Genomic DNA, 8,315 nt, shown 5'->3' on the forward strand with positions numbered 1-8,315 from the left:
ATGCTCTACCTCATTCACAACTATTTTTTATGAAAACAATGATGTTATGGAAATGATAGGTTTAAAATTGAACTTTTAAAAATTATCATTTTTAGCATGACATAAAGTCTTATTAATTATTGTCAGTGTCTGAAAGATTTTTTTTCTTTTAGGAGAAATTTATATCTATTGTCACTGAAATAATATATTGTGTCTGGATGACCTGTAGGTACACTTGCTTTGATCTACTTTGCTTTTTGAGGAATTGGATGAAAGACTCTTCTCTTCTCATCTCACTTGTGGTGCTCAATTCTTCTGCCGAGGATAAACCTGACCTACATCTTCTATCTTCTGATCAGCTTCCCGTTGCCTTCATTTCTCCTCTTTCAGAACAAAGTCCATTGCCAATGCTAATTCAAGTACCCGACCCTGTGGACACTATCCTTTCTGTCACAGTACACTGAAGCAGGGAGAAGATGATGCTCAGGGTCATGTGTAGACATAGTTCTGGTGTACAACAAAAGTGTTACAACTGAATTGTCTGGCAGAGTTGTAAAGCAAAAGGTCTATAGAAGGCCCTTCAATTAAAATAAATCCTTTAAATTAAATTAAATTCTTTAAATTAAAAATAAATATTTTAACTAGTCTCATAAGTTACTGAAAAATTAAGTATTTACAAGTTTTACATTTAAATTTCCAATGAACTCTATACTATTCAAAATATTCAGATATTCAGCTACATGAAAATAATTGTAATTAAAATTAATAAAATCCTCTTTGGAAACTTCTTCAAAACTTCATTCTCAATTGATAGTCTGTCATTTATTTTTATTAATCTATACATAGATTAGTTTTAATATATAAATGAATGATAAACTCACACATACTTTTAAAATTTTAATTAATGATTTAACATAACTTGGTATTTAAAATTAGGCATATGAGACTAGCATAGAAAGTAAAGAAGAGAAAGCTTACGTGGGATGAAAACAAGCTTGTATAATAAATATATATATATATATATTTAAAATGTATAGAAATATTATACTTCATTGTGTTTATTCACTAATTTCTTCAAGTGACATTTTATATTTCAGAATAGCTTGTCAGAAAAGAGTCCTCTAACCTTTATTACTCTATTAGGAAATAACATCTGAATGGTCCCAGGATGAATTAAGCTAGAATGTCAAAAGAGCAAAGAGCAGCTAGTGGTGAATCATCAAGTCATGGGTGAAATGTTAAGCAAAAAAATTCTCTAGCAAAACTGCATGGTGATGGTGAGAATAGATGGTAGGAATATACGGAATTTGGCTTGTGAACAAAACAAACGAGATTGTAAATAAAGGATCATGATATATTACACACGATCACTTAATCTTAGTAGAATATTACTATTTCACATATTATCTCATTCAATTCTTACATCAAACTGATCATTTTTTAAAATAAAAGAATTGAGATTGAGTGTAAGTCAAATATTTATCTAAAAAATAATCTGAGAAACTAATTATATGAAGAATAATACATCAGTATAGGAGAAAATCTCATCAGCCATCTGAGATATACAGATGCTATATTTCTTGCTGAAAATGAAGACCTGAAGCACTGAAAATCTAAGACTTAATCCTTCAATTTGGTTGGCACTTTATCATAAACTAGCCCAAATCCTCACAATTGGGCCAATAAGCAAAATCATGAAAAATACAGAAAAGACTGACATTGTCAAGAATTTTATACTTTGATCCACACTTAATGTACATGGAAGCAGCAGTCCAAAGGGAAAATCAAAGGACAAATTGCATTGTACAAATGTGTTGCAAAATGTGATGCAAGCACTGGTATCAACTTTTGCAGAGTCACGCAAAAGGTGCCAATTAGTGCGGAAGCCTGAGAAAGAACAGATGCGTCTTAATTATGATGTGGTTAAAGGAGGTTGAAAGTACTCTGGGTTGCTGGAAAAACAAATAAATATGTCTTGGAAGAGGCACAGCACGAGTGTTCCATAACTGGAAGATGGTGACAGTTTGCTTCACTAACTTTCGACATGCCATCCGGCGGGACCTGTATGCCATGCTTGGTAAAGCGATGATCACCGAAAAACAAAAATCCCTCAACTAAACGACCTGTTATCATAGCGCAGCAGTAGGGTCAATACAGACAGAACTGTGAGCACCGTCCACACCGAGCAGTAGTTCGCTTTGTTGTACAGGAGCTACTGCGAGTTAGAATCACCTTGAAAACACCTTACAACAAGAACTACAAGCAAAATGCACCGTAGTAAGGATGGATTAATTTAGCTTGTTTCTTTTTAATAAATAATCAGGGACAAAAGAAAAGGACATCATTTTTTGTAAACGGGAGGGTCAGCTAAGGCAACGGAGGCTTTAGGTAAGATGGAATTAAATTCTTTAATCAAATTAATTATGGACTAATTCTTGCTTTCTGATATTCTACCTAGACTTATTTATAATATAAAATTAGGGGACCAAGAAACACATCTGTGCATATGATGTCATGCTAAAATATACCTAGATAAAATTGAAAAGCCTACTTGGGAAATGTTTAAATATGGTTTGAACACTTGTCCCAGTTCATGTAAATTAAGCTAAATATTTGTAAATATAGTAAAACACCTCAAAGTAATTTTTCAAATAGGTTAGACCGTTGAAGTGGGTCTAGATTTTAGTTCATCTAAGTGAAGGCTATAAATAAGAAGATGAAGGGTCTCAGGGAAGAGACAAGCCAGACAGGGTGCGATGTAGCAACGATGAAAAATACAACTTTCTTCTAGTTCCTAAATGCTTCCTCCCCGCTCCCACTATCATGATATGAATTCTACCTTGCAAGTCTGGCTAGACCAGAGGATGCACACTGGTACAGATAGCAACTGGAAACACAGTGAATCCAGGGCAGATGATCCCTTCAGGACCGGTGGTGTGAGTGGCGATACTGGGAGCGTAGAGAGAGGGTGAGTTGGAAAGGGGGAATCAATTACAAGGATCTACATGTGACCTCCTCCCTGGGAGATGGTCAACAGAAAAGTGGGTGAAGGGAGATGTCGGACAGGGCAAGGATATGACAAAATAATAATTTATAAATTATCAAAGGTTCATGAGGGAGGGGGAGCTGGAAGGGAGAGGAAAAATGAGCTGATCCCAGGGTCTTATGTGGAGCGCAAATGTTTTGAGAATGATGAGGGCAGTGAATGTACAATGTACTTTACACAATTGATGTATTTATGGATTGTGATAAGAGTTGTATGAGCCCCTAATAAAACGATTTTTAAACAGCACAAAAAATAAATAAAAAAATAAGAAGATGGGAAAATTAGAAATATTTTTTCAAAAAAATGAAAGCCATTTTGTCTGAGAAGGATCTTCAGTTCAATTCTACGGCTGCCTCCAATGTCAATTTTTATGAAAGAACCCTAGTGTCATAGTGAGTTGGTTACTGTTGGGCTGCCAGATCGTCTGTTTCTCTCATGGCTATAGAATCAATAGGAGAGAAATAAAGATGTCGGGACCGACAAAGAGCAAAGCCTCAGAAACCCAGAGGAGCATGCCTAGTGTGTCCTGTAGATTACCTCTGAGTTGAAATGACTTGATAGCAGTGAACTTGTTTAAATTTTTATAATCGTTTATATGAATTTAAATGAAATGTGCACCTTACTCCATATATATGATTACTTTTGGGGGTACATTAAATTTACTTTTATTAAAGTGACTTTTATCTGTTCCCATTTACTTTCAACTTTATTTCTACTACTTTAACAGAATCTTTGAAATATAAATAGACACATCTATGTAGCACCTCATACACCATATGAGCTATGTATTTGATAATTCCACTATCATCTGTCATCATTTTCAATATCAGTAATACAACTCACCAGGAGACTCCAGCAAAGACCGCCAGTGAATATCACAAAACAAGTGTTTCCAAGATAATGCTGGAAGCAAATTTGTTCAAAGATTGAAATCTAGCTAATTGTGTCATTTTCTAGCTTGCATTGAGTCTTCTTTGTATATGCAAGCTATTTTATAATCAATAACCCAATATAGAATGAAATAAAATTACTGTGGCATAATTTGCTATTTAATGAACAAATGACAGCTTAACTGTGGTTTTTCTTTGCTAATATTCATATTATTCATATATTTTTCTATCATTGATTCATTTATCAAATTATATTTTATACCTGCTATTTATGAGACTCTGATCTAAGTATAGATAAGGTCACTATTATAATTTATTTCTCTTAAAAGGAAGGCGGCAAACTGAAATCATGTGACTTTAGCAGTCAGACCCTCAATTGTCATGATAAGGAATCTTGATAATTATTGGACTCAGGTTATTAATTTACTTGAATTTTTCCCCCAGCACCATACTTCCTGCAATCAAATAAATTTTTTCATTTTATACAAATTTAATCTTGATGATTAATTTCTAATTTTCCCATCCAGAAAATCATTAATTTTTTAATGAATAGGGTAATTTATGGTAAGTACCTAGGTGTTCAATTTAAAATACTCTATTGTGAATTGTATTCTTTTTATAATCGAATAATTAAATATCTACACTAGCCATGATTGAAATGATATTGAATAGAGCATCTCTCTCCTTTCACTCTTTAATACAGTTTTTAAAATGTAGACATTTGCATAAAAAATAGCCATCCTTTTAATGCGTTCTCATAACCCATGTGAATTCTGACAGTGTAGCTCACCTGGAATCATTTCATTTTGGTTGCTGTGGTTTGAGCAACAGGTTTTGTTGGTCATCAATGTCCACTTCATTCATTAACTAGTCAACCTTAGATACCCTTCAGAGACGCATGGATTTAGGATAGAACTTTTGGGCAGATTTTTGATTCATCTCTTCTGTCGTACTGACTCCAAAAGTGAACTCTGGGAACACCTGCATTCCTAACGGAATTCCCCGGTGTGGGGCAGTGAACTGCAACTGCTGGCTGCCTCACAACTAGGTTTTACTTAACAGAGGACTTGAGAATGATCTTTTAAAGATTTCTACTAAAGTTATGCTAAAACCCCAGGGGCACAGTTTGTAAAGGTAGTGGATTATATTTCAGTGAAAAATAAAAGATGTTTTGTCTTCATGACTTTTTAAACCACCTGCTACTATATTTAGTTTATTTATTTCCTTTTCTGTCAAATACAACAAGATACAATGGATTGAAATTGCAGAATAGCTACTGGATACCTTTTAGTTATTTCTATTCTTAATTTCACTGATGGACTTTTTAAATTTTTGGTTAATTGTGCTTCCTATTGCAAAGTCATTTGGTCCAGCACACCTTAGGCATGAACGAAAGCACGAAGAGTGGGACACTGAAAGGTTAGCATGTGCGCTCCGATGAGCGCGGGGAAGCCACCACCAGGACGGCAGCAGCCGGGTGCACTGGGGCTGAGCAATGACATGCCGACCCTCCATCAGCTGGCCCAAGCGTGCGTGAGAGAGACCTCTCCAGACTTGTCAAAAGAAAGTGTGCCATTTCTGGTGAAGAATTGTTATAAAGGAGTGGATAGGCTGTTGTATGGGAACAGCGGTTCTAAAGAATGAAAATAACTATTGTCTTCACTGTTATGTCAATCACTTCTCGACCTTTTGGCTAAGATCAAGTGGAGTGACTCTTATATCAATCATTTCGGGAGGTATTTTTTGCTGTCATAAACTTAGAAGCACCTGCTAGTGGTACTGGCCATAAACATTTTTGATTCTAGTATGCAACAAACATCAAATATTTTCTACAAATACCAAATATTTTTCAGGCACAGAGAACGGATATTTGCAAATGTCTACAAATGAAAAGAACTTAAAAAAAACAAAAAAACATTAACAACTATTTGAAATGTTATCATTCCAAAGGCATTTGATTATCTTCAAATATTAAAGTGTATTTAGTAATTTCACAACATGGAAAAACCATTTGGTCAGTAATTGTGGCATGAATCAATTCTTTAAAAAATTTCTTTTGAAATTTTTTCTAATATATTTGTATCAGTCAAGTCAATGAAGCAATTTCAATTAACTATAACTAGTAGTTTTCATTTAATAATACTGTAATTAAAATAATGATATTTTATAGAATTAAATTGTATGCTTATGAGGCTTTAAATTTAGCAGAGCCATCTGTTAATGTTAAGGAGCTTTAGTGGTACTGTAGGGTAAGCTTTGGAATGTCCTCAAAGGCCTAGTAGCTGTTTTGCTGTAGAAAGTTGAGGTTTTCTGCTCCTAAAAATATTTACAGCATTTCAAACATTATACAAACGAATTTGAATGAACTCAATGGCAGTGGATTCTGTTTAGGTTGACATAGACTTTATTATAAGAAAACATAGATATTCCCATATTCCCACATTATAATCAAATACATTCAATTAGGGATGACTAATAAAATATTTCTTTGGCATTAAATTGGAAGACACTGAGAGTTTCAGAGAACACAATTTGCAGTAATGAGTTAATACAGTTTGCCATGTTAGAAGATTTCCAATTAATTTACTCAACATAAATGTGCTGAATATCTAATATGGGCTACTAGCATATAAATCATTGTTTATAACAACAACAAAAAAACTTTGCACCTATGGACTGTATGTATATTAATCATTAACATTAATTTCATGTTAATTCATTAAATATAATATATAGTTATAGAATCATTTCTTTGCCAGGGGAGCATTTAGCTTTGAAATACCTGTGCACTTATCATGAGACCTTTCCATCATACCAATAGTTGTAGATATGGAGGTGTATATATGGTGCAGATATGGAGGTGTATATATGGTATAACAGTGCAGGTAGTGATTACTTGTGGTTAGGTTAAAAGGCTTAAATATTTGCTGAAATATGTAGCAAATCAGTTAAGATTGTAGAATCTTATATAATCCAATTGATATATCTCAAGTAAATATCCTTGAAATGCTTGGTGACTGTATTTTATTAATATATTATAGAAATTAAATACATAACTACATTTCACAAATGTATGTATACAAATGTGTTTGTATTCTATGTGGAAGTAAAAGAGAAACAGAATTAAAATGAAAAATCAGGGAAAATAAGGTGAAATTTCAGACATTGTACACATTCTAGGTCAAGGTTAATATAGCAGTTGTACTTTAGAAATATCATTTTTATTTAATCTGAATTTCCTGTACTTTCTTATGCCAGGATGTCAGGATGACATTACTGATGTCAATAATTAGTGACAGAAAATATATCACAAAAAAGATACATCACGAATTCTAAGTGGTTGGAATTAAGAGCATAACAACAGAGAAACAGAAGTACAGAGGATATTGATCTGCCTCCTAGTGACTGATTTGAACAGACTGATATCGACTCAGCAAAAGAAATAATACAACCAGAGACAGAAATGGCTAAAATTCCACTCTTGAGCAAAACAAGAAGGAAAATATGTGTCTGCTGTTTGCTTATGTTGTTGTTTTACTACTGATGTTTTTGGTTCTTTTGTAAAATATTATCTTCAGGTCATAATCACATAAAGATGAAGGAAGTGTTACCTGATGTTGTGATAGGAACTGAACACATGATTATAAATTATCTAAAATATATTCGCCCCCAGTGAACTAACAGAGAGGTCTGTAGCGCCGGGCCCTATCCCAGTTACATTGATCGCTCTCCCTAGAAGAATGCACTATAGAGGACAACACTGAATATACAGTCCAGGGTGTGTGGCAGGTCTGCCCAGACCACATGGGGGCAAACTAAGAGGGAAAGGGAGTGGGCAGCATCCTGGCCCACCGAGCTTCAGGACACTTTCCTGCTTGGAGCAGTCAATGCACAGAGAGGACCACAGGTAGGCTTCACCAGGAAACACAACATCCCCTTACTGACTCACAGCACTACTGGGGCAGCACTAGGGACACAGTGCAGGGAATTGTGCCCAGTCTGAATCCCGCCTCCCCGCCCCCCCCCCCACAAAAAAGTAGCCTCCAAATAGCAGGAAGAGAATCTTGGCAAAATTGGAGTGCAACACCCCATCCTAAGGAGGCTCACTGGGTGTACATTCTCTAATTAAAAACGTTATTGCAGAAACAGATCAGGGAAGCAGGTAATAACCAGAGAAAGGTGACTGTGCCCACTGGTGGGCCGATTGTTGATGTCAAAATTCTCATCTGAGTGGTGATACCCACTGGCATTTTAATATCCTATAGGATTTTTAATGGTAAGTTTTGGGGCTACTGAGAGTCAAAAGACTAGATCTGTAACTTTTAAATCCCAATTAAATGGAGACAAAGAAGCAGCTGTCCCACAGACAGAGAAGACATGGTAAGCAAACACTAGAAGTT

This window comes from Echinops telfairi, unplaced genomic scaffold (genome assembly GCF_000313985.2).
Source record: "Echinops telfairi isolate 266 unplaced genomic scaffold, ASM31398v2 ScPeMD7_7420;HRSCAF=8458, whole genome shotgun sequence".
Classification (NCBI taxonomy): Eukaryota; Metazoa; Chordata; class Mammalia; order Afrosoricida; family Tenrecidae; genus Echinops; species Echinops telfairi.